This window comes from Suricata suricatta, chromosome 3, assembly GCF_006229205.1.
Source record: "Suricata suricatta isolate VVHF042 chromosome 3, meerkat_22Aug2017_6uvM2_HiC, whole genome shotgun sequence".
Classification (NCBI taxonomy): Eukaryota; Metazoa; Chordata; class Mammalia; order Carnivora; family Herpestidae; genus Suricata; species Suricata suricatta.
The window spans coordinates 154,451,239-154,479,211 of record NC_043702.1 but is presented as its reverse complement, the minus strand read 5'-3'; the positions used below and the strand labels follow the sequence as shown (position 1 = coordinate 154,479,211).

Below are 27,973 nucleotides of genomic sequence, written 5' to 3'. Positions count from 1 at the left end.
CAATGTTTACTATTAGCTATTATTTTTCTTCTATTCACACAAATACACATTTCAGATCAGCACCCCTCTTCTCAAGCCTGCTTCCTCAGCACTTTGCACAGTTTCTTGAAGTCATTCTTCATCAGCAGTCAGCTGATCAGTAAAGAGTAGTCTCGGTCACTGCAGATTTGTTTGCCTGTAGAATACTGCTCATGGAGTTCTATCTGGGTAGACATAGAGGTAGTTTATATGCATTAAAATATTAGTGTTTTATATACTTCAAATTAGAGACTAAATTTTATATACTCTAAATATGCTTACTTATCATGTATTCCATATACACAGAAAATAGTTTCAAATCTGATGACACGTAAGTCTGTTTTTCAGTCTATTTTAAAAGTTCTCAAGTTTTGGGTAAGGTTGTGCACTGGAGAGCACCGTTATTTTCTTTATGAGATATGGGGGCAAACAGCCAGGAATGATAGATTTTTACTGTATTAACTTTTGCTCAGTCTTGATTCTGGGGAGAGAGATTGCTAAGTTTAGTTGGCTCAACATAAACTCCTAATAATCAATGTTTTTATGGAACCTGAATTGCAGTAGCTCCTGGAGAGTCAGGCTGTGCCTGTGGTCTCTTAATTAGTAGGGGATGGGGAGGGAGGGAGGAGGTGATGGTCACGGAGGGGGGCACTTGTGGGGAAGAAGCACTAGGTGTTATATGGAAACCAATTTGACAATAAACTATTAAAAAAAAGAAGGCATTCAGAGGAAAAAAATTAGTAGGTGATTTCCTTTTATTGACATAAAAGAGAAATATTTTCTTTCGTTACCTCAAAAACATTTTAACTTAGTACTATTTTTTTTAAATGAATTAGACACTGTTGTAGTGAACAGAAAGAGATGGATTCTCTTTTATCTGCCAAGATCAAGGAAGAGCCTGAAATTATGACTGAGGCTCAAATAAAACAAATCAGGGAAAACACTCAGCTGTGTTCAGTGCACTAGACTTCTTGCAAACTAGAGAAAAAAATATTTCTAGCTGTAGGGGCTTCCCTAAAAACCCACTTAAAGGCTGGTTAATGAATAGGTCTCTTGTGAAAGTTCACCTCTAAGACATCTGATCATTCTAATAAGATTAAATTTTTTTTTTAGTCAAAGAAACATATGAAATAGATGCTTGCATATCATTACAAAGAAGACATCAAGGCTTTTTTAAAGATTACAAAGACATGTACTGAAACCTATAATTGCCTTATAAAATTGTGTCTTTGTGGCTCACTTCAGAGATTGCTTTATCATTAAAAGGGGACCACAGTTCTTTTAGTGTTATAGCATTAAAGCCATTTCTTCTGATTACCAGCATGAACTGGTCATTTTTTCTTTTAAAGCTGTCAAGTGGGGTTAAATTTTGGTTGTTAGGGCCAGAACCAACTTGCTCTTATGTCCCTGAAGAGAAATATAAAATCTTAGTCAAAGATTTCTTTTTTTCAGTAGTGATGACTCTTCTTTCGTTTGAGAGCCAACACATGACTCCACACTGTATCCTGTATGTTTGATTTTCTCTGTTGTCATTTTTTTTTTGGAATAAAGGATCACACAACCTGATCTAGAAAAGGCCTCATGGTTGAGTTGGGTTACCAGTAGTTGGGTTGTAAGTGGTTATCATGTTGAAGTGAGAATTGGACCTATGTAGAGGAAAGTTGACAGTCTCCAAGGGACACAGTTACAAAATTAGGTATGTAACATTGAAAAAATTTAAAAATAAAACATTCTGCATTTGGTTTTTTTAAAAATTTTTTTTAATGATATTTTTAAAATTTATTTTTGAGAGACAGAGATAGTGTGAGCAGGGGAGGGTCAGAGAGAGAGGGAGACACAGAATCTGAAGCAGGCTCCAGGCTCTGAGCTAGCTGTCAGCACGGAGCCCGACGCGGGGCTGGAACTCACAAACTGTGAGATCATGACCTGAGCTGAAGCCGGCTGCTTAACCAACTGAGCCACCCAGGCGCACCAAATTCTGCATTTGGAATGATCAAAAACTCTTGCTCACCCCAAACTGTCTTGGCATATAGTACTTTCTGAGGCAGAATTGTCCCAGTCTATTAAATTCTTACATTAAAAACCTAAACTAAATTATTCTAGAACTGTTTTTATATAGCACCATTATTAATACTCTGTTTTACACTTTATTATTTTTGAATATAAATCTATGGGATTTGTGTTAAGTTTCTAAAAAATAAATCACTTGTGTTTTAACTATTCACACAGCCAGGCCGGTGGTACCTTTCTCTCTCGGCTGTTTTCAGGCCCCTGTATCTTCTCTAGGGTTAGACTTTAGAGAAGAGGCTCTTAAACTGGGTCAACTTTGGAAAATAAGATATTTAAATTGTGCCTCGATTTACAATGGATTTAATTGTTTGCTGCCTTTCTATAATGACCACTGGATTATTCCAAAGCTTTACTACTTATTTTACAAGTCAAAGAAGTAATATTAAACATGATCAATAAAACCTGTAAAAGTCCATTCAGTATAATTAATGGAAATTATCTGGTATAATAACCATTAAGCCATTGTTGGTTTATTTCAAGTTGAGTGTCATTAATTTGCTTCAAATAATTCTAAATTTATCACTAGTTAATGACTTTGTTATGTCTGCCTTCCTAAAGATGACTCGTTAAAGAGCATTGGCAGTGTATTCTGAATTCCCATTGACGCTCTTCTCCAAGGCTTTTACTAAATTAAAAAAAATTAATATTTATTTTTGAGAGAGACACAATGTGAGCTGGGAGAAAGGGATACACAGAATCTGAAGCAGGATCCAGGTTCTGAGCTGTCAGCACAGAGCCCGATGTGGGGCTCAAACTCACTATCTATGAGATCGTGACCTGAGAAGAAGTCAGATGCCTAACTGACTGAGCCATCCAGGTGCCCTTTCTTTTACTAAATTTAATTCAGCTTTCTAAGATTCCACTTAGAATAAAAGCAGATGCTTTCTAGAGATATGGAAGTCACTCAAAGAAGCAAATTTTATTTTAATCACTATAACTGTTCTTTATTTAAATTTTTTTTTTTTTTAGTTTTATTATTGAGAGACAGAGAGAGACAGCACAAACAAGGGAGGGTCAGAGAGAGGGGAAGACACAGAATCCGAAGCAGGCTCCAGGCTCTGAGCTGTCAGAACAGAGCCTGATGCGGGGCTCGAACCCACGAACTGTGAGATCATGACCTGAGCCGAAGGCAGACACTCAATGACTGAGCCACCCAGGTGCCTCACTATAAGAACGGTTATTGTTCTTAATAAACATGTTCCATAGGGTAATAATAATGCTCATACATTAAGAGCAATAATGCTGCCAATTAACATGTGTTTCCTGAGCATCTCTCTCCAACCTCACTGTTGTACCAATATTACACAGAAACTGCTTTGTCTCCCTGGAAATCCCTCTTTTTTAAAAAGGTGAGATTAAAGGGTTTTTTTTGTTTTTGTTTTTGTTTTTGTTTTTGTTTTTTTGGAATAAGCATCATTTATAACTGCTTTCACTGTAGTGTTCCTGATGACTGGGACTTTGTTTAAAAATGAGAATGTATTAGTTTCCCAGGGCTGCTTTCAAAATTATCACAAACTTACTGGCTTAAAACAATGGAAGTTTTCTCATGGTACAGAACGCTAGACATCTGCAATCAAGGTATTGATGTGGTTGGTTCCATCCAGACGCTCTGTCAGAGAACTCATTCTTTGCTTCTTGCCTAGCTTCTGGGGACTCGTGGCAATATTTGGTGTTCCTCGACTTATGGCTGCATCATTTCAGTCTTTCTTTATTATCAAATGGCCCTCTTTCTTGAGTGTCTTATCTATCTGTGCTCAAATGTCCTACTCCTTTCCCTTCTAAAGATACCAGTTATTGGATTGGGGACTCACCCTGATCCATTATGACCTCAGCATAATGTGATTACATCTACAAAGATCCAGTTTTTAAATAAGGTTACATTCACAGAATAGGGGAAAGGACTTGCATATATACAATGCAGTACACTATAGAGAAGATAGACAAAAATATTGCCAAAGAGTTGAATGGAAGGGGAAGACAAATTACTTATTATGGGCTTGATATAAACATTTTGGTTCATTACCTAATAGACTAAAAGTCTAAATGTCATTGACACTTGGTTGTTATATTATCAGAAATTTTTTTGATATGTTTCTAGACACAGATGAAAACAAAGGAATTCTCAATAAGATTCAAACTCTAAGAATGCAGCTCATTTAGGTGTGAGGAATTATGAGGTTTATACTTAGAGTTAAAAGCTTGTTTTTTTGCTTTCTTTGTTAGTCTCTTAAATTGCCTTCAGAAAACAGATATTACTCTAATGGTAAACAGCTGAGATTCCCAGTTTTCTCTGAGACATTAGGGTGTGGTTTTTAAAAAAATTTTAATTCCAGTGTAGTTAACATGCAGTGTTATAGTAGTTTCAAGTGTACAACACAGTGATTTGATATTTCCATACATTACCTAGTGCTCATCTCAAGTGCATCATTAAGAGCCCTTCTTATCTTCATCACCTGTTTAGCCCATCCCCCTTCTGGTAACCATCAGTTTGTTCTCTATAGTTGAGAGTCTCTTTCTTGAATTGTCTTTCTCCTCTGCCCCCCAACTTGCTCATTTGTTTTGTTTTTTAAATTCCACATATGAGTGACATCATATAGTATTTGTCTATAACTGGCTTATTTTGGTTAGCTTAATGCTCTTTAGCTTCATCCATGTCATTGCAAATGACAAGACTTCATTCTTTTTTTATGGTGGAATAACATTCCATTGTAAATATATATAACCACTTCTCTATCCATTCACGGATAGGATGGATGATTGGGCTGTTCCATAATTTGGCTTTTGTAGATAATGCTGCAAACAAAGCTATTTTTTGGGGTAAATACCCAGTAGTACAATTCCTGCGTGGTAGTAAGGTAGTTCTATATTTAACTTTTTGAGGAACCTCCATACTGCCTTCCACAGTGGCTGCACCAGTGTGCATTCCCACCAGTGGTAGAGAGGGTTCCTTTTTCTCACATCCTCACAAGACTTGTTTTTTGTGGTATTGATTTTAGCCATTCTGACAGGTGTGAGGTGATAACTCATTGTATTTTGATCTTAATTTCCCCGATGATGAGTGATATTAAGCATCTTTTCATATGTCTGTTGGCCATTTTTATGTTTTCTTTGGAGAAATGTCTGTTCATGTCTTCTGCCCATTTTTTAATTGGCTTATGTTTTTTTTTGTATTGAGGTGTATCAATTCTTTATACATTTTGGATACTATCGCTTTATCAGATTGGTCATTTGCAAATATCTTATTCTGTAGGTTGTCTTTTAGTTTTATTGATTCCTTCACTGTGCAGAAATGTTTTGTTTTGATGTAGTCCAAATAGTTAAGTTTTGCTTTTATTTCTCTTGTCTTAGGAGACATATCTAGAAAAATATTATACAGCAAGTGTTAGAGAAATTACTGCTTGTGCTCTCTTCTAGGATTTTGATGGTTCCCTGTCTCATATGTAGGTCTTTTATCCATTTGAATTTATTTTTGTATATGGTGTAAGACAGTGGTCCAGTTTCATTCTTGTTGCTTTCCATTTTCCCCAATATCATTTAAAAAAAATTGTTTTATGTCTCTATTTTGAGAGAGACAGACAGAGAGTGAGTGGGGGAGGGGCAGAGAGAGAAGGAGACACAGAATCTGAAGCAGACTCCAGGCTCTGAGCTGTCAGCACAGAGCCTGATGTGGGGCTTGAACCCACAGACCTTGAGATCATGATCTGAGCCAAAGTCAGATGCTCAACTGACTGAGTCACCCAGGAGTCCTTCCCCAACATTATTTGTTGAGGGGACTCTTTATCTCATTGAATATTGTTGTTCTTTTCTTAATGATTAATTAGCCAAATAATTGTAGGTTTATTTCTGGGCTTTCTATTTTGTTCTGTTGATCTATTTGTTTTTGTACCAGTACCATACTGTTTTGATTACTACAGCTTTTTAATATAACTTGAAGTCTGAAATTGTGATGCCTCCTGTTTTACTTCTCTTTTTCAAGGTTGTTATGCTATTTGAGGTCTTTTGTGGCTCTATGTAAATTTTAGGTTAATTGTAATTCTGTGAAAAATGCTGTTGGTATTTTTATTGGGATTGCATTAAGTCTGTAGATTGCTTTGATTAGTATATACATTTTAACAATGTTTGTTCTTCCAATCCATGAACATGGAATATCTTGCCATTTCTTTGAATCATCTTGAATTTCTTTTATCGGTGTTTTGTAGTATTTAGAGTAAAAGTCTCTTACCTCTTTAGTTAGGTTTATTCCAAGGTATCTTACTAGTTTTGATGTAGTTGTAAATGGGATTGTTAATTTCTCTTTCTACTGCTTTATTATTGGTGTATGGAAGTGTAGCAGATTTCCACACAGTAAGTTTTGATTCCTGTAACTTTTCTGAATTTATTAGTTCTAGTAGGTTTTGGGTAGAGTCTTTCAGGCTTTCTCTATAAGGTGTCATGTTGTCTGCACATACTGAAAGTTTTACTTCTTCCTTACCAATTTGGATGCCTTTAATTTTCTTTTGTTGTCTGATTGCTGTGGCTAGGATTTCCAGTACTATGTTTAATAAAAATGGTGAGAAGGGGTAGCCTTCTCTTGTTCCCTTAGTGACTATGATGGTCACTGTGTTTTTCATATATGACCTTTATTGTGCTGAAGTATGTTCCCTGTACACCTAGTTTATTGAGGGCTTTTGTCATGATGGGTGTTGTGTTTTGTCAAATACTTTCTCCATGTCTATTGAAATTATCATATGGTTTTTAAAATCTTCTTACTGATATGATTTATCATGTTGATTGATTCACAAATATTCAACTATCTTTGTGTTTAAGGAGTAAATCCCATTTGATTATAGTGAATGATTTTTTTAAAAATCTATTGTTGGTTTTGATTTGCTGGTATTTTGTTGAGGATTCTTAGATCTGTTCATCAGAAGCATTGGCCTTCAGTTCTCTTTTTTGATGGTGTTTTTATCTGGGTTTGGTATCAGGGTGATACTGGATTCAGATTTAATTTGGAAGTTTTACTTTCATTTTTTTGAAATAGTTTGAGAAGAATAGGTATTAACTCTTCATTAAATATTTGGTAGAATTCACTAGTGAGGCTGTCTGCTGCTAGATTTTTTGTTGAGGTTTTTTGATTACTAATTTAGTCTCCGTCCTGTAATTGGGCTGCTCTAATTTTCTGTTTATTCCTGCTTTGGTTGTGACAGGTCATATGTTTACAGGAATTCATCAATTTCTTATATGCTGTCTAATTTGTTGGCATATAGGTTTTCATAGTATTCTTTTATAATTGTTTGCATTTATGTGGTGTTGGTTGTTATTTTCCTCATTTGTGATTTTTCTTGAGTCGTTCTCTCTTTTGATGAGTCGGGCTAGAAGTTTATCAATTTTGTTGATCTTCTTAAATTGTTTATATCATTTATTTCTGCTCTGATCTTCATTGTTTCCTGCTTTCTGCTGGCTTTGAGTTTTGTTCTTTTTTTAGTTTCTTTGGTGTCTGGTTAGGTTGTTGGAGGTTTTTGTTGCCTCTTGAAGTAGGTCTGTACTGCTATATAAACTTTGTTCTTAGAAACACTTCTGCTGCATCCCACAGGATTTGGATTATTGTGTTTTCATATTTGTTTCCCTGTACTTTTTAAATTTGTCTTTGATTTCCTGGTTGACCCGTTCATTGTTTAGTAGCATGTTATTTACTTCCATATATTCATGGTCTTTACAGATTTTTTTTTCTTTCTGATTTCTAGTTTTATAGCATTATGATCATAAAATCAGAATTGTGTGACTTTGCTCTTTTTGAATTGTTTGAGACTTGTGTAGCTTAATATGTAATCTGTTCTGGAGAATGCTCCATGTACACTTGAAAATAATGTGTATTCTGCTGTTTTAGGATGAAGTGATCGTGAATATACCTGTTACATTCATCTGTTCAGCATGTCATTAAGAGTCATCCTTGTTGACTTTCTATTTGGATGATTTGACCATTGATTTAAGTGGGTGTTAAAGTCCCTCACTATTATTGTGTTACTATTTATTCATTACTTTGTTATTAACTATTGTGTATATTTGGGTGCTTCCATATATAAGTAGTTATAATTGTTATATCTTCCTGTTTGTTCCCTTTATCATTACATACTGTTCTTGTTTGAACCTTTTTACAGACTTTGTTTTAAAATCTATTTTGTCCAATGCAAGTATTGCTACTCCAGCTTTCTATTGTCATCCATTTGCTCTTTACAATTTTTTAAAAAATGTTTTACTTATTTTTGAGAGAGAGAGACAATGCAAGCAGGGAAAGGTCAGAGAGAGGGGAAGCACAGAATTTGAAGACAGGCCCCAGGCTCCGAGCTAGCTGTCAGCACAGAGTCCGACACAGGTCTCGAACCCACAAACTGTGAGATCATGACCTGAACTGAAGTTGGATGGTCAGCCAACTGAGTCACCCAGGTGCCCCATATTTGCACTGCATCTGCAGGTATCTTTGTGTATGAAATAAGTTTCTTTTAGGCAGCATATGGGTGGGTCTTATTTTTGTATCTCTTCTGTCATCCTGTGTCTTTTGATTAGAGAATTTAGTCCATTTACATTCCAAATAATTATTGATAGATATGTATGTATTGCCATTCTATTACTTGTTTTGTGGTTCTTTTTGTAGTTTTTCTCTGATCATTTCTGTCTTTCATGGTTTTTGTTTTGCTTTAGTGGTATATTTGGATTCCTCTCTCTCTCTCTTTCTTTTTTTTTTTCTTTTGCATATCTGTTAGTGGATTTTGATTTGTGTGTGTGATTACCCTCAGGTTTGTATATACATCTTCTGCATATAGCAGTTTATATTAAGTTGATAGTCACTTATAATTGTAACCCATTCCTTACTACATTCCCTTTCATGTTTTAGGTATATGGTACTAAAGACATTAGTTTTACTAGAGTAATTTATTCTGAATGTTACTGCAAATATGATCTAGATCAGATTTCTTTCTAAGGATCCTGGCATACAAATAACCTTGACCATATGACAACAATCTGGCTGTATTATGTCAATTTAGGAATTGTTTAACACATAGCTAGACAGAGTGTCTAATTATTATTTGCTATTGGGGTTAAAAATAATAGTAAAAATGATAGCTCAGTGTTTTAGGGAGCATCATTATATCTTAATTTATGGAAAATAGTGACACATCAGGTCATTTCTTTCAGATAGTTTTATTTCGTCCCCAAAAAGACTGTCTTGGAAGGTTTAGTAAGAAGTAGCACTATTTTATGAGGTGGGTATTCTATGAGTCCTTTATAGATGTGTTTTTATTTATTTTTATAACTGAGTTAGACATTTGGTTGTTCTTTTCAAACTTTTTCAAGCTATAATTAATCTGTATGTTATAAATTTGTGCAATGTTTTGTTTTCCTTATGATTAACTCTGCAGGTCATCTCTAAATTTAACATTGAAGAAAGTTATCCTAACTTCAAGTACTTGTTCTAGTTTCCTTAATTCTCAAATAGTGATATTATTTCTATTCTTGAATTTAAATGACATTATAACTATTTACTCCTTCTCCCTAGTCTGTATTAAGTGTATGTGCTCTCATGATTAAAGTTATATATAAAGTTATATAAGTTGTCGGGTGTGGGTGGTTCAGTTAAGCAACTGACTTTGGCTCAGGTCATGATCTCATGGTTCGTGAGTTTGAGCCACATGTCAGGCTCTGTGCAGACAGCTCAGAGTCTAGAGCCTGCTTCAGATTCTGTGTCTCCCTCCTCCACTGCTCACACTGTCTCTCTCTCAAAAATAAATACTAAAAAATATTTTTAAAAAGTGATCACATAAGTTGTTATCTTAACTGAGATACTCTGAGAGTCAAAGGAGGTGCTAATTGAAGGGGGGCACTGAAAAATGAGCATAAGCAATATTTTTCTAGGTAAACTAGAAGGTATGGCCATGCTATAATATTTTTGTTCTGGGATAGCATTATAAGTATTTCGATGTTTTCCACTATCCTGCTAACTTTCTATGTGGGTGTTGATTATGTATTTTAATTTTGGACCCCATTACCTACATCTTATAAATGCTTATTGTAATGAAATAAAAATGAAGTGGAGGAATATATAAGTAAGAAAAAGAAGGAGCTAGAATAGAATATAACATTCTTTTCAGTTATAAAGGGACAGTCATGCAGGAGCTTCACACTCAGATTTATTGCTGCGGGTAGCAAAATTGCCTGCATTCCCCAGCTTGTGCCCTTCTGGATTCACCCTCCCCTTTGCACCAGGCTGCTTCTGAGCAGTGGGGATGCTGATGTAGGCTCATTCCAGCAAGACAGTTTTCATATTTATTCATTCATTCTTTTAACAGACTTTAGTTTGAGGACTCCCCACAGACCTAGAAAAACTTTCTTAGCATTAGACTGCTGTCAGATTCTTTCCTGCCCAGTTTTCCTTCATAGGCATTAGATCTCTGTCACAGTCTGATGGTGCGGTTTCCCCCATTGCTTTTTTTTTTTTTTTTTTTTTTTTTTTGCATTTCCCCCCATGAAGCTCTTGCAGATTGTTGTAGGTTGAATAATCCCTCCTGAAGATGTCTATGTCCCTGGTCCTAGAACCTATGAATAGGTTATTTGACATGTCAAAGACACTTTGCAGATGTGATTAAATTACGGATTTGGGGCTGGGGGTTTATCATGAAGAGCTGGATGGATCCGTGCGTTTATGTGTCTTTGTTAAGAGGGAAGCAGAAGGGGTCAGAGAGAGAAAGGCAATATGCCAACAGACGCAGAAAGAAAGGTGTGATGAAGGCAGCAGAGGAGAGAGTGATGCAGCCAGGGGCCCAGGAACCCTGGCATCCGCAGAACTGAAAAAGGCGAGAATGGATTCTCTCATGGAGCACGCAGAGGACAGCAGCCTTTTTTATTTTAGCCAGAAAGATCTGTTACAGACTTCTGACTTGCAGAATTATAAGATAAAAAAATCTGTGTTGTTGGGGCCCCTAAATTTGCAGTTACCCTGTTACAACAGCAGCAGGAGACTCTCACACAGACACACACACAGACACACACACACACACACACACACACACACACACACACACACACACACACCCCGAGTTCTATTTTGCCATCTTCTTGGAGGAGCTAAACTAACAAAACTAAGAGTGTTTAATATTTCAGTATCAGATGAAAAACATATAAATGGTGACTTACGAGATTATTCATAACATTATTTCATTGTTTTTGCAACTTTTGAAAGTCTTTAGTTTTTAAATAAATAAAAGTTTTCTGATGGAATAAAGTTTGAAAAGGGAGATACTCTCTAACTTCAATGACAGCTTAAATTATTTAGAAATATTACATGTAATATCTAATCTTGAGGAAGGATGTTTCAGATACATATGCATTGATAAAATATTAAGAAATCATTCTCAATAATGGATGGTGCCAGTTAGAGGGAGAAAACAATAGTGTAAATCTTGGTCATGGAATATATTGTAAGGTTTTGTCTGTATTTATTAGACTGAAAAGCCTATGAGTTCTATGAAGGTTTTTATTGTTTTGAAATCTAGAGGGACAAAGAATATCAGACAGTGACTGCCAAGCATTTAGCCTACATGCCTGCAGCGTGCACAGTGCAGCATTGAGCCGATCCTACAATGCTCTTATTGTTCAAGTTCATGCTTTTACTCTATTTGAGAACTTATGCAATATTGAAAACATTGTATTCTCACAACAATCTTTGTCATTAGCCAAATCAAGTAAGTCTGTTGGTTTTTTCAGGTTTCCTAAGAGACTTAAGAATCAAACTTCCCATTAAAGCAAGAGAAAAGGCTGTAAAACATGTTTTCATCATAGCTTTCCTCTTTATTTGAACTTGGCATATCTTAACTTGTTATCTGCTCTGCTTAGATTGCATGTATTCTGTTGCATTCTGTGGATTGTCCCTATTACTCTGATAGTCTGAATTGAATTAACTAGTCATTAGTGGCTCATATTGTCTGAGAGATTGGAATTTAAATGGATGGGAATTAATAAGAATAGTCTTTGAAAAGAACAAACAAATCCAGGAAAACTAAGATTCACTGTTATAGTCAGGCCTTTTGTGAAGTCATTCAGTTAGGTTTCCCATAAAACATAACGCTAATGAGGCAAAGTTCAATTTTCCAAATAGCATTTTGACATCCCTGTAATTTTCTATTGGCTGGTCACTGTTTAAATACCTTGTGGCGCACACATATTTACCACAAGGGGAATTATGAGAATGGGACAATGGACAGATTGACTCAGATCCATCCTATTATATACTAATCAACTCACTAATGTATTTGCTAATTCAGTATTCACATTTTTTTAAACACAGTAGCTTTGAGAATTTGTTTCCAGAACATTTGTAGTAGGTACAGAGAAAGAATTAGAGCCTCTGCCCTGAACTATTTCACAACTCAGTAGACTTGGACAGGTAAGTAAATAAAGTGTGACAACCTTGGTATAGAAAGAACTGTGATAGCATCATGGGGACGTAGAAACACAAAGGAGGGTGACAACATTTGGCCCATCAGGTAGTGAGATAAATCTTGGTAGGAGGAGTGCCTCAGCAGAGCAGTAAGTGATAGTGCGTCAGGTAAAGAAAGAGGAAGGAGGAGTTGGTCCACATGGTGGGGACAGAATATACAAGGTGAAAAAACTGCTGCATTTGGGAAAGTAGTTCGGCATTGCTGTTGCTGTCAGAATGCTTCTAAGTTGGCGACGGGAGGTGAAAGTGAAGTGGGAGGCAAACATTCAGTGTCCTCCAGGCCACATAATGCTCCTTTCTTTAAACTTCTTGCCATGGAAAATCTCTCTCAACACCTATTATGACCTCTAAAATTTTTTCTCATCTCCTGATTTTGTTTGCTTTTTCTTTTTATAGAAGACAATTTAGTTCAGATTCAGTTCTGATTTCCTGGCTTCTCCCTTGGGAGACATGGTCTGAAACTTTTATTTTCTTTGAGTTGTGGATTGTGACTTCTGATTTGTTTCATTCTCCAGTGCACAATGCTGGCACTTCTCATGTCTGTATTTTCTCAGGTCTGAGCCATCCGCCTGAATGCCTGTTATGAATAAGAGGTTGCAGTGGAGAGGAAAGTCTGAGAAGCTGGGTATTTCATGTTTGAATTTACTAAAGAATGTGGTTAGTATGAGATCTTAATTTTAGAAAGGTCTTCCTGGTAATGATACTTGGTAGACGGAAGTGACAGAACCAGAACTGAGGAAAACAGAATAATTAGGAGATCACAGAAAAAATGAATCAAGAAAGAATAATAGGAAAAGTGAGAAAAGGATGGATTTTAAGGTGGAACTTTAAAATTGCTTATAAATCACATTTGTGACATTTTTTAGTTTAGATATCTCAGAAAACACAGAAAAAAGCAGGTTAGTGAAGAAAGAGCATGGCTTATTTTGTTAATGAGTTGAAATTGAACTGCTGGCGATAACTTCAGTGGAATAGACTCTATGGTTGTGTAATTCATGAAGTCACTTCTCTAGTTGGAACAGGGATTGGAATGTCATCAGTCAAGAGGCAGTAATGAAAGCCTTGGCATACGTAATGCCTGGAAAGTTAATAATAACTAACATAAAAGAATTACTGTGTACTAAGCACTGTTCTAGTTGTTGCTCTATCTGTGTTAACTCCTTAAATTATCACAGTTCTGTGAGGTAGGTTTTATTTTATCATCTATGTCTTATCGTTGAGAAAAGTTAAACCCACAGAAGATAATTGTCCAAAGTATAACTAACTGGGGAGGAGCTGATGTTCAAATTGAGCCTTTCTAGATCCAGGTGCTGTTTTCTTGACTGTTACACTACTCTGTACACAGAGCAAATGAGAAGCATTTGAATATCAGCTCTCTGAAGAAACACCGCCGTATATGAGTTGATACAGAAAGAAGAAACCATAAAAGGACTTGAGAAAGAACAGGAATTAGAGGGGGCAAGGCTAAACTGCTTTATAGAAACAAATGGAAGGGAGTGCTATAAGAAGGATGGAGTTGCCAATGGTATCAAATACTGGAGGAGAGCAAGGAAGTTGAGGCTGAAAAGCATAGCCTTTAGGAAGGCCTGAGTGGCTCCGTCTGTTGAGCTTCCACTCCTGATTTCAGCTCGGGTCATGACCTCATGATTGAGGGTCATGATTGAACCCTGTGTTGGGCTCTGTGCTTCGGCATGGATCCTGCTTAGGACTCTCTCTCTCCCTCTCTGTCTGCCCACCCTCTGCTTGTGTGCACATGCTCTCTCTCAAAATCAATCAATCTATAAAATAAGGTAGCTTTTAATACTATTCTTGGACAGAGTCTTTATAAGGTTAAAATAAACTTATGTAAATATATAGAAAACAGAGTCTCCCAGTGTACTTATGTTGTTATAGGTGAGGTATTATACTATGAGACCATTCCTAAATACTCAATTGTTTCTTCTTCTGGGCACTAGAATTGCACTTCTCTGCTATATTTGAATACAGGTGAAACCATGTGATTTTCTTTGGATTGTAAAATATAGTGGAAGTGATTTCTATCCCTTCAGCATTTCAGTACTTTTGTATGTTTCACCATGTTTCATTTTTCTGCCTTGGCATGCCTCAAAACTAGAGTTGCCCCTGTTAGTTTGGGCTTTGAGTAGTCTTCCCATAGGGTAAACGGAATTTACTGTTTTTTCTCTAAACATTTCTTTTATGTTTTTGTTTATTTTTGAGAGAGAGAGAAAGAGAGAGAGAGAGAGAAAGCATGAATGGGAAAGGAGCGGAAAGAGAGGGAGACACAGATTCTGAAGCAGGCTCCAGGCTCTGAGCTGTCAGCACCAAACCCGACGTGGGGCTCAGAACTCACAAACTGTGAGATAATGACCTGAGCCAGAATCAAGAGTCAGACACCTAACCAGTTGAGCCACCCAGGCACTCCTCTAAACAGTTCTCGATTAAAACTGATGAATGGATTATAGCTATCACATTGAGTTTTATTTTGATGAACAAAAACTCCACTGAAATTTTATTATATCTTTTCTCTCTGTAATAGTATCAAGTATAGTAATATTTTAGGGCTGCACCCATAGAAAATGATAAAAATCTACATTTTTGAGAACAATATAAATTGGCATCTTATTGCAGTTTTCATGGAAACAGATTGTGAGTTCACTGAATATGAATAGCAATAGCAAAATAACAGCAATCATATCTAACATTATCCTATTCAAGCTGACAAAGCAGAAAGATTTATAGTCATATCTGCCATTCCTTTATTTAGGTATTTATTCATCTTTTTTTTCAAATATAAGTACCCACTCTCATTATTATTATTTTTCTTAACATTTATTCATTTTGAGAGAGAGAGAGAGAGTTCGAGTGGGAGAGGCACAGAGAGAGAGGGAGACACAGAATCCAAAGCAGGCTTCAGGCTCTGAGCTGTCAGCACAGAGCCTGATTTGGGACTCGAACCCACAAGTGGTGGGATCATGACCTGAGCCAAAGTCTGACACTTAACTGACTGAGCCAAACAGGCACCTCCACTCTAATTGTCTTTATCATTTATCTTGAAAACAAAGTGGTAGGACCAGTTTATCTTGCACCTGGAGCACACGTAGCACCTTCTGAATAGAACTCAGAAACATGTATTCATTGTAGGTTTTATTATTTCACTAGTTTCTTCCCATAGGATGAATTGGTTTATGAAGATTTAGATTATAAGAATCATAGCTTATGTAGATCCTTATTTATAATCTTGGAAATTTAGTTATAGAAGGCATTCTGAATGTATGGTGATGATGATGATGGAGTAAATAAACACTGATTGCCTTACTAAATGCCTAACTCAGACCATTTCTTATTGTTCAGCCATTTATGTCTTGATGAGGTATTTTCCTTAACATGTGTAGGTAGATAATAAGTCAAAGCAGGTGTGATATGGTCTTTAATTTTAGGATTTTTACCTGTGATATTATAAAGGAGCTCATGTGTGCTTACTGTCTATAAAAGTTTTAAATCATTTATTTAAAAAGTTTTTTAAATCTTTTTTTTTTACATTTTTTACATTTATTTATTTTTGAGAGACAGAGAAAGACAGAGCTTGAACAGGGGAGGGTCAGAGAGAGAGAGGGAGACACAGAATCTGAAGCAGGCTCCAGGCTCTGAGCTAGCTGTCAGCACAGAGCCCGACGCAGGGCCGAACCCACAAACCATGAAATCATGACCTGAGCCGAAGTCAGACACTCAGCCGACTGAGCCACCCAGGCACCCCTATTTCATAAGTTTTTATATTTTAAATTCTTTTAATGTGATTTTCATTGCAGTGTAACAACTTGTGATTTTGACTGGTAGCCAGATCTTGTGGCAACAGCCTGTTTTAAAACATCGGGCTGCAGGTATAGTATAACAAAATAACCAGTGGTCTACATGATTAAAAATAACATTTGATTATTCCTCAGACTAGAAGTCTGGATGTGAGTGCTTCTAGTGTAGTCTGTACGTGAGTGCTTCTAGTGTTCATTCAACAGCTCCCTGACATCTTGCTCCATTGCTGTCATCAAAGTAGTGGCCTTGTGTTCACGGGTCTGTCCTTTCATTGTTGCAACTTGGCTGTTGTGTCTCTTGGCTTTCTGTTTTCTCATTACCAAGCTCACGGCCTGCAGCTGTAGGGTCAGAATGACTAAAGAGCTTTCTCTTATGTTTAAATTCGAGAAAGAAAGCAGTGTTTCCCACATATTCTCCAGCAGATTTCCCTGCTTCTCTGCAGAATACACTCGAGACTACGCTTAGCTTTTCCATTTTTGAGAGGCCCGCCACTTCTGTTTTATAGGCTTTATTAGATTGTCTTATGTTCTATTACTGAACTTTAACTGTTAGTTTCATCTTCATAGACTGGAAAAATGGATGGTGATGTAAATGTTACTTTCAAAGCCTTCATGTTTCTGTAGTTCCTGTATTCCTGTGTGTGTGAATTTTGAAGGAAGTGGAGAAGGTGACGATGTTGTTGTCATGAGTTGAACTTGATTTAGATATGTCTGTATTAGACCACTGCAGCAAGCCAAATCCTATCATTTCAGTGGCCTGATATCTTATGCTTATGTGCCCTCAATAATTCTGATGCAATTCTAGTGCATTAGAAGTTAATTATGTAGAAAATGTTCTTTGTACTAGTCAGTTCACAGTAGAACTGCTTTTGCTGAATACACTCTGAAAGGAGATTGGTTAAACTCAGTGGGTTTTTTGAAAGTGACTTGGATAATGACAAGATAAAAACTTTGGCTGTTGATGAACATTTTAAGAAGTTAGAGATGCCTAGCTTCGAGAAGGGCAGTCTTATGTGGATGTAGGAAGTTTCTTTAGACACCACAGGTTTGCCATGGGGAAGAACGGGCCTAGTTTAAGCAGTTCTTGACTGTGTGCAAGTATCAGGGAAGTGAAAATGGGAAGGCCTTTAGGGGTTTTCAAGCATTGATTCAGGAACTGTCTGTAAGTGATATTTTAGAGGACAGTCAAGTACCCGATAACAACTAGGAAATCTCTAAAATCTTTTCAGACCCAAAACTTAAATCCTTTAACCCTGTGATTTAGATTATGTGATACAGTCCAGAGCTCTGTGGAAAGGTGGGCATGGCCCTATCAAGATAGCGGGCATCATTGATGGAAGTCTCCTGAACTGTCCTCACAGCTGGACATCATCTCTGACATGTAGCTCCATCCAAGCCTCAGTTCTGCATAGCACAAACATGGCTTTTTCATTCTGCCAGTGTTTATAACACTCTGGAAAGCTTACACACTGCAGTGCAGTTTACATGAGACTGATGGATGAAACCACAATGCCAGTTTATTCATTAAAAATGAGAAATAAACCAGCTAGTGGAATATATTTCTATTTTTATTTATATTCAGTTATTCTGGTCAACACAGATTCTTGTATGCACATTATATTGGAAGCTCTATTAAAACCAGATGATTGAGAGCATGGGATTCAAACACCCAGAGATAACCATAGGAATTTAATATTTGATAGTATTAGAGTTGGATGTATCCTTCTCTATACGGGGATATAAACTGCCACCTGGACACAGCAGGTCTTGTATTATTACCCTTTCCCTTGGTTTGCATTTACTGGAGCTGCCTGTGTTTCTCATTCAGCTGTTCTTCCTGGCTTCCTGGAATGAGTGATTGCCTTTTAGTTGCCTTAGTGGTTAGGAATACGAGCTGTGTGGATTCTAATTCAGGTTCTCACATTTACTACTGAGGTTTTTTTGGGAAAGTTACTTGGCCTTCCTACTGCTTTTGTCACATATATAAAAAACATAATAGCAACCATCTCTCAGTATTGTTGTAATAATTAGTGATAGCATATGTCTAGAAGAACTTTGAATAATGCCTGGCACCCACTAAGCACTCACTTATTAGTCGTCATTATTAACAATATTAACATTACTAAAATTATAGTCCTAGTCATGTGATTCTTTTCTGAGTGACATTGCTTTTATTTTAAGTTAATATTTCAAAAAGTATTTTGGTTGTTTTCTTGTTGACATTTTGTTTTTATTTCAGATGATAAGGTTGATGGGTTTATTACAGTGTTCTTGGAGGGTACTTCACTATTTTCTGTCCACCCACACATACACCACAATGTCAAGCATGCAGGTAGTCAAAGAGAGAGCTCTTACTGCCGTGCTATGATTAGCGAAGGGAAATTTCAAGATTAAATGAGTGTAAAGTTTATGACAGAAATCGAAAATACCAAGCAAGACATACAAAGTGCAACAAACATATTTTTAAAAAAGCATTTTAGAGGCACCTGGGTGGCTCAGTCGGTTACGCATCCGGCTTCGGCTCAGGTCATGATCTCACGGTTCGTGGGTTCGAGCCCCACATCAGGTTCTGTGCTGACAGCTAGCTCAGAGCCTGGAACCTGCTTCAGATTCTGTCTCTCCCTCTCTCTCTGGCCCTCCCCTGCGTGTGCTGTCTCTCTGTTTCTCAAAAATAAATTAAAAAAAATTTAAAAAGGCATTTTAAGCATCAGAAAAGATTTTATTTTGTGATACCATTGTTTTTTTGTCTAAACATTAAATGCTAGATCTGAAAATACTTTACTGAGAAAATGAGATCCTTTTGGTTTTTTTTCATTTAGCTCAACTGAGTAAAATGAATTAAAAATCTAATCTAATGTAAGAGTTCTTACAACAGATTTTTAAATGTCATCCTGATAGATGAGATATTAACCTTGTCAATTTGTTTGCCTTTTTGACCCTGTGGGTATGATGTTTCTGTTTAATGTGGGTGGTATGACTTTACATACCTCCTGCACCATCTACGTAATATGTATTATAAATTACTGTAGTCTACGTGGCTGAAGACAACAGAAATTTATTTTCTCACTGTTCAAGAGGCCAGAGATCTGAAATCAAGATGTTAGTCAAGTTGTTTTCTTCTGGGTGCTCTGAGGGAGAAACATTCTGATGCTTCTCTTTCGGCTTCTGGTGGCTCATGGCAACTATTAGCATTCTTTGGTTTGTAGCTGCATCATTTACACATTTCAAAATCCATCTAGCCTCTGACTCTTACTCTGCTCTTAAGCCATGTTCATGGTTTTCGGTATTTGCTATAGCAGCATTCCACTTCCTGACACCAAAATCTTTATTAGTTTTCCAGGGTTGTCATTACAAATACTACAATCAGTGACTTAAAACAACTGTTTTCTCTCACAGTTCAAGAGTCTGAAATTAACAGGTCAGTCAAGTTCGTTGCTTCTGAAGGGTCAGAGGAAAAAACTGCCCCATGTCTCTCTTAGGATTGCCAGCAACCACCATAAACTAGGTGTCCGTTAGCCTATAAATGAATTATTCCCATCTTTCTAACACTTTATTCTCTGTGTCCCTTCTCTGTTGGGCCTCTATATCTTCTCTACTTTTTATAAGGACAACCAGTCATTGGATTCGGGACCCATGCCACATCCAAGATGGGTTTATTTCAAGTTTCCTTGATTCATTATATCACAAAGACCCTATTTCTAAATCTGGAACTGTATCTGTGTTTTGTTGTAAAGTAGAAATCACACTTTATTAGCTTCCGGAGGTAACTGACTTACAGTGGTTCAAAAGAAATTTTTGAGAGAGAGAGAGAGAGAGAGAGAGAGAATGACAGAATGAGGATTGAGAGAATGAGCCAGGGGCAAAGAGAGAGGGAAACATAGAATCTAAAACAGGGTCCAGGTCCAAGCTGTCAGGAAAGGGCCTAAGGAACCCTGGACCACGAGATCATGACTTGAGCTAAAGTCAGATGCTCAACTGACTGAGCCACCAAGGCGCCCCTAAGCTTTTATGATGTTTTGACTTCACAATGGTGTGAGATGTTGCACATTCAGTTGTAACTATGCTTGAAAGTTTGGGTTTTTATCTGTTTCCCAGGCTAGTGATGTGCTGTGCAGTACTCTCTGAGGATGCTGGCCAGTGACAGAGAGCGACAGCTCTCAATCAGCAACAGGATCATAGGAGCAAACAACCAAGACATTTATAATCACCCTGTACCCTCACACCGTCCTCTTTCCCACTATTAATGTAATATTCAACAAATACATGAGATACTCAACACTTTATTATAAAATGGGATTTGTGTTAGATGATTTTGCCCACGTGTAGGCTAATGCTAGGCTAAGCTATGGTATTTGGTAGGTTGGGTGTATTAAATGCATTTTTGATTTAATGGCATTTTCAACTACTTGGGTTTATTGGGACATAACCTCATCTTGAGGAAGATTGGTACACAACTTTGGGATACCCTCTCCAACCGACTAGAGCTTCCATTGTACATGTGGAAAATAAGGAAAAGATGAGTGCTGATGAAGGTAGATGTGTTGGTGGGAAGTTCCATTCTGACAGTTTTTACTTATTTTTGTGAAGTAGTTTCATCAGCTATGTCTAAGAATCATGTAGAGTTCAGTGTAGTTAACATAGGCTTGTCATAATTGGTATGGAAAATGGGAGAGAATGGTCTAACAACATCTATTAGCATTGGCATTTATGATCATAAATTTACATTTACTACTAAGAACTTGAACTTGAAATTACTTGGTGTGTCCTCAGTGCCCTCCATGATTCTAAGACAGATTACATCTTCAGGTTTGCTGTTTAACCTTCAGCCCATAACAGCCACAGGAAATTACTACTGCTCTAGAAAATCTCTTATCAGAATTCACACCTTGTAAGCCCTTGGCCATTTTTAGTTTGGCATTCCATGATCTATCCAAGAAGATCCCTCATGTGCAGTTATATTAGATAGGCTGTTGTAAAATTATTTGTTCCATTTTATGTGTTTCCAGAGCATGACCCTTTTATGTTTAGCTTACTTAGTTTTTACATCTGTTATAGTTGGTAGTCTACATGTCTGTCACACAAACTAGACTGTAAGATCACATAAGTGAAGACTTGGGTACACTGAGGTTTGGGTCTCCCTTGTGTCTTGTACATTGCATAGAACAGACGTTTGATAAATGTTTTAGAATTGAATTGGTGACAGCTTGATATTAGATTTACATTTTACAGTTCATATAGGAAGATAAACCTACTGACACAAACTGTTATGCTTCTTTGCTTTCCTAGTAAAGGAGATAGATTAATAATAAACTATATCTTCTCTCTTGCCAGTAATTCTTTCATCATATGGCAGGCCAGGTTTAACAGTACAAACCAAGAACCTTGAAACAATGCAACGAACTGGCTTATATAACAATTTAATTTGTGGCTTATTTTAATAATCTTGCCTAGAGATTTAACTTGTTGTGAGCATTAGGCTTCGAAGATTGGCATTGTTTTTTCTTATCAGTACCTTGTTTATTATATTTTCTTTTATAAATAATATCTTAATAAAAAGCTGCCTTATATTTTAACCTAAGGTTGTATCCATACACTTGAAATCACTCACTGAATGTTCCCTTTGTACCCACTCCTGTGCTGTATGTCTATCAAGGTGGGTACAGGTTTGAGTGGGAAGCATGAATCCTGTCCTCTGGTCTTAAATATACAGGATGACAAAACATGGCCCCCGAGAGTTTGTTTATATCTGTGCTGAGTTATAGTAAAGAGATTTGTTCATGATGAAATAGTACTCAGGGAAAAAAAAGGATTTCAATCATCTTAATTACAATCTGCCCTACATGTTACTTCTATAAAGACAAGTCATCATTTTTATTTGTATTGACCTACCCATCATTTGCTGTTACTTTTATTTATACCATATCCAGATTTTTTTAGTTTTCTGGCATACTAAGTATATTGGTAAAGACATTTATATTTCTTTTAAATAGAAAAATATGTTCTCTGGAATTTTACTAAAAAAGGAAAAATGCTCAGTTAAGCAAAACTTGTTGAAATGAAGGGAAAATATTTAAAAACCCAGATATTTTTATTATAGGTCAATCTAAGCCTTTAAGATAAAATTCAAATTATGTAATAACCTAACATTTATCCCATAAAATATGTGAAATTTAAAACCAGACTGTTATTAAATGCATTTGGATACTAATGTCTAATGGCAAATGTATTAGGCATGAAAATTTATGAAAAGCATTTTTTTGAGACTCACTAGGTGAAAAAAAAGAAAAATAGTTTGAATAGTATTTAGTATTTTTGATAGTATTTCCTTAAAAACAATAAAAGGCAATTTTTGCCTCAAAATTTGTTCATTAGTAAATGTCTGCTCTGGGCCAGACAAGCTCCTGGTCTTCAGTGGTGAAGGCCCAACAAGTTCTCCGTCTCTCCCCTGAGAGCCTGTGTTTTAGTGGCAGGAGATGGCATTTGTATATAGATTACAAAAATAGGCTCAGTAAAATAAATAGGATTATGTGGTTGAGTGTAATGAGGAGATCTAATCTGATAGGATGCTCATTAGCACTAAGCCAAGAACTCAAAGTGGAGAAAGAGCCTGTCCTGCAAAGAAACAGGGAAGAACCGTTTGTCCTGAAGTATTTCCCTTTGTTCCACATGTTATGCAGTTTATTATGTTAGACCTGGAAATGTTCGTGCAAAAATGTATTTATGTTTTTATTAGCAAGTAGAAATCATATTTCATTATATACCTAGCTTTATTTGCCATGAACATAATTTTTTTCCAAATGAATCATATGGTTAATAAGGTGAAAAATATGCATTTTAAAACGAAGAGTAATTTGCATTAAAATGAAGCTTGTAAAGTTCAATTGCCTATAATCTCACTAAGCTATTCTAAACTGTACTTTTATTGAGTTTCAATGTGGTGCAGCATGACTGCGTGAAGAAGCACTTTCTCAGTGGGGGGAAAAAAAGCAAACCTTTTAAAAACACATCCAGAAAGCTGCCTTATTTAATGGAATGACAAGGTTGAGGTTTGAATTTGGAGAAAAATATTCATTAGAAAACGGCTTACCCTTAATAATACATTTTTTTTCATATCGTACACTTCTGAATATAGCTTTGGGCCAGCATTGTACATCATGATTTCTAGTGTCCGTGTTACTCGGGCTTGATATCAGAATGCAAATATTTTAAAATCTGAGAAAAAAATTGTCACTATAATGAGGTTTTTGAGAAAATATCTGTCTACTATTTCTCATTGAGAAATTTCATGATCTACTTCTTTACAAAACGGTGAAGTAAAGCCTGGGTAATTGATGATGCCATTAGACAGGTATAACTGTGTCACTGAGCATCAAACTGACATAATTTCATTGGTGTCTCCTTTGAGGGCTATTTAAAAAATTTGAAAATTATTAGGGAACTATTTTTTATTTTAGCACATCTCTGTTGAGTGCCTGCTACATTCAAGGCGATTTTGTACAAGGTTTCAAATTAATACATAATCTTTTGTATCATTTAATCCTCAGAACAATGTGTGAGGTAGGTAAACACTCACACTTCATACTTATTTTGCTAAGCCGCTAGACTCTGCTAATCTCCCCAAGCTTGTGTTTGTGCATCATCATTTTTTTAATACAAGGATTTTAAAGAGAAACAGTGCTCTTTGAATTCTCTTTCATTTATTCTAAAAAACTTGCTTTTGATTTCTTCCTCCTTGATGTTATTTGGATGCATTTTACTACCCCTCAAGTAAATCTTCTCATTTTTAAAATGTGACTGTTAATCTCTAATGTATAAATTTTATTAACATTTATTATAAATGATGCATAAAACAATGTTTCTAAAACAGTTATCATAGTAGCAGTCATAAAGAATAAATAATATATGCAAAACAGTGATTACAGTGTGTAACGTGATAGTTTGTAGTTTCTGTTTTCTGATGATAATGGTATTGAAAACATAATGTGATGGCATCAAAAACCCTTTCCACTTATTCAGTCTTCTGGCACCTTTGAAATGGTTTTTAGATTTGCCTGTTGCTCTCTGTTACCACAGTCAAGTGCAGAATGCTATGTATTATAGCATAATGAAATGAATGAAAGGAAATGAAAAAGATAATGAACACTCTTTTTAGTTAGCTACCCGGGTACTTTTAGCACGGTGACCGGTACCATATCATCTCACTCCTAAACTGTGCCTTTGGAAAATGATTCTAATCTTGCTTCCTGGAGAAAAAGACCTCTAAAGTCAGCCTGAGTAATTCTGACTGAAATGTTTTTTCTCTGACAGTGGTCTTTGAAAATGAAATAAATAACCACGAGAGTAGCTTATAAAATACAGCAAGTGCCTCTTGCCTCTGTGGCATATCTTCAGTTGAACTCTAAATAACAAAAATACAAGATTCACAAACATTTTCAAAAGGTAGAAAGATAAAGAAAATACATTGAAGAGCACTATATTAAAGTAATACCACTCAATCTGAATTCATAAAACAGTTTAAAACAGGTCTAACATAGCACAAGATAAATGAACATTTTTTTCTTGAAAATAGAATAAAATATATCTGGTTGTTAACAGATGGATTGTGGGTATACGGTGATTTAAGAAGTACTGAATGGCCAATCCAGAGATCCTAGAACTGTGCGGTATTTTAGGCCACTCATATCGGTGGCTAATAGCCACGTGTGACTATTTAGCCCTTCCTTGGAATGTGCTATGTAAGTGGAAGTGCACTCCAAGTATGAAAAACACTGGATTTTTGAAGATTTAACATTAAAAAGAATATGGAATATTTTTTGTTAATTGCATGATGAAATGACATTTAAAATATATTAAATTAAATATATTACTAACACTGGTATCACCTGTTTCTTTTTATTGTGGCTATTACAAAATTTAAAATCACTCCTGTGGCTTACATTAAGTTTCTGTCGGACAGTGCTTGTCTAGAGTCTAGTAACTGTATTTCCCACTCCTGAACTCTTTGTCATAATGTGAGCCTCCTAAGTTTGCAGGTATGGTTGGGATCTGTTGCCCTCTCATTTTCTGAATGTCCCATGATTGAGTTGTCACTCTAGCTTCACACCTTTACAACTTAAGAGGTCAGTACTTAGCTCATGTTGTTCTCTTGTTTACTTGGCCTGGAATAATTTGCCTGTATGCAGAACATTTTTGTAAAGACTTCCAATCTGGTGTATATTTTTTAAGCTTTATTTATTTATTTTTAGAGAGAGAGCCAGGGAGAGGCAGAGAAGGGAGAGAGAGAATCCCTAGCAGACTTCTTCCTGTTTACACTGAGCGTAATGCAGGCCTTGATCTCACATGACCTGAGCCAAAATAAAGATTCAGATGCTTAACCAACTGAGCCACCCAGGCACCCCAGAAACTAATATTTCTTATTAAGGGCTCAAATATCACATACAGAGGACAGATTTAAAAAAATAGTTTTTGGTAGTATTTGACTGTCACTGCAAGTGGTGCCTGACATTAATCCTGCAGCATGAATAATAGTAAGTGAGAAATGGTACCCTTGGCATGATACAATTCCAAATGCATATATAATATTAATACCTTTTTCTTAATCTATTAATCTATGCAAATAGCCTTGCACCACCAGGAAACTATTCTGTTAAAATACACCAGATTGGAGGGGTGCCTGGGCAGCTCCATCTGTTAAGCATCCCACTGCTGCTGTAGGCTCAGGTCATGATCTCATGGCTTGTGGGATCGAGCCCTGCATTGGGCTCACACTGACAGTGTGGAGCCTGCTTGGGATTCTCTCTCTTTCCTCTCTCTCTGACCCTCCTGTTTGTGTGCTCTCTCTTTCTGTCTCTCTCTTTGTCTCTGTCTCTCAAAACAAATAAACTTTAAACAATAAGAAAGATTTCTTTGAAGGCTATAGGAAAAACAAACCTGTGGTGTAATTGTCATGTGAAACAAAGGTATTCTTTTAATTCTTAAGAGATTTAGTTAGCAAAGATCTGTGATTAAGATATTAATTGAATGCTCAGTAATATTTGTGCAGTGGAGGGAAAACATCAACAGATTATATTATCTATGAAATTCAGAGACAGTTAATAGATTTCTTAAGTGGCTAATAATAAAAAGAATATTGCATGAACTAAGCTCATGCCTGCATAATGTGAATTCCACTTCTTACTCAATGTCATTATTCGAAGGAAAAAGTCAAGAAGATAAATTGAAACAATTAGATGAACTAAAGTATCTGGAAGAAAAATGTTTCCATTAAGTTCCCTTCTAACCCTACTTCTTTACTTATTTCCTGTTCTTTCACTTTTTAGTGAAAAATGAATATGATCCCTCAAGCATCTGTTGATCATTGAAGATGTCAGCACATGTAAACTGGAATCACATGGATTAAACATAATCTCATCTGGGGCTTAAAAAATACATGTATGCATGCTGTCATCTTAGAAACATATCTTTATTAAGTTGCAAAGGATCAGATTGGATTGTCTGGGAGGAAGCCGACTTTGAGGGTTCAGTGTGTCAGATGTTTATTAGGGAGTGCCCTTGGAAACAAATCCCAAGAGGGAAAGGATGCAGAGTTTGACACAAGAAGAAGCTGAGCTGAAGTGCCATCCTGACAACACTCTTGCGGACTCTCTGGGAGCTAGGCTGAAATGGCTGGTCCTGTATATACTTGCATCAAATACTCATTGGGTATGGGCCACCCTGGAAAGGGTATGACTTGAGCGAGGGGGCTGTGATCCTGAGGACATCCCTAAGGTACTGACAGTCCTCTCAGTAGTTGGGGCAATCAGTCCCTCCTAATCAATCCTTTAAGGTTCTGGGCAAAGTAGCACAGTCTCCCACAGAGAGCATTTATTTAACTTACAACAAAGACTGGCACTTTATTCTTCATGACACTTATTTTTTCATAAAATAAACATATATTGAGATCTCTGTATGTGCCAGGCTCTTTGTTAGTATTTCAGACTACAGACAAAGTAGATGGAATCTCTAAATTTTAGGATTCCAGCAATCCACTTACCCCTCTCTTGTGCTTACATCCAGTTCTCTGGCCCCACCAGAACTTCCAGTGAGCTGAACCATTATCTTCTCATGATGCATCGTATCTTCATGTCATCTTTCCTTCTTTATCTTCCATGTATTCTCAGGTCCAACACCGTAGTTACTTTCTTAATTCCTTAGTGCCTTTGCTTGTACACAGCTGTTAACACCCCAGAGCTGGCTGAAGTGCGAATTCCAGAGCTCACCTGAGCATTTAGACAATGATTGGAGAAAGACCAGCATATACACACTCCCATGCTGACTCTTGTCACCTTGAATCCAGTACCATGAACCTCACGTGAGCCCGTAGTGGTTCCTAGTAATCCTTTCATACTGTATTTCCTGCATGAGTTTATTTTGCTTTTGATACAGATGACTAATTCCTGTGGGTATGCTGGTCAATGCTTTAAGATTAGCTCTCGGGGCGGCGGGGGGGGGGGGGGAAGCCCTGATTTGTAACTTTTGCTGATTTTGTCATGTGATGTCATAGGCTGATTTTCAGTCGCCATTATGACCTCACTGAAGGTGGAGCTGGGAAGAGATACGCATACTTGCC

General features: G+C 36.6%; 1 long non-coding RNA gene across 1 annotated transcript; it reads right to left on the bottom strand.

Annotated features, from left to right (window-relative positions):
• LOC115286800 lies at positions 1–27,839 on the bottom strand. Its single transcript, XR_003906274.1, has 2 exons — positions 27,398–27,839; positions 1–203 (listed from the first exon to the last, which is right to left on the bottom strand). It is a non-coding gene; the product is annotated as an uncharacterized LOC115286800 (long non-coding RNA).
• Positions 27,840–27,973: the final 134 nt, after the last annotated feature.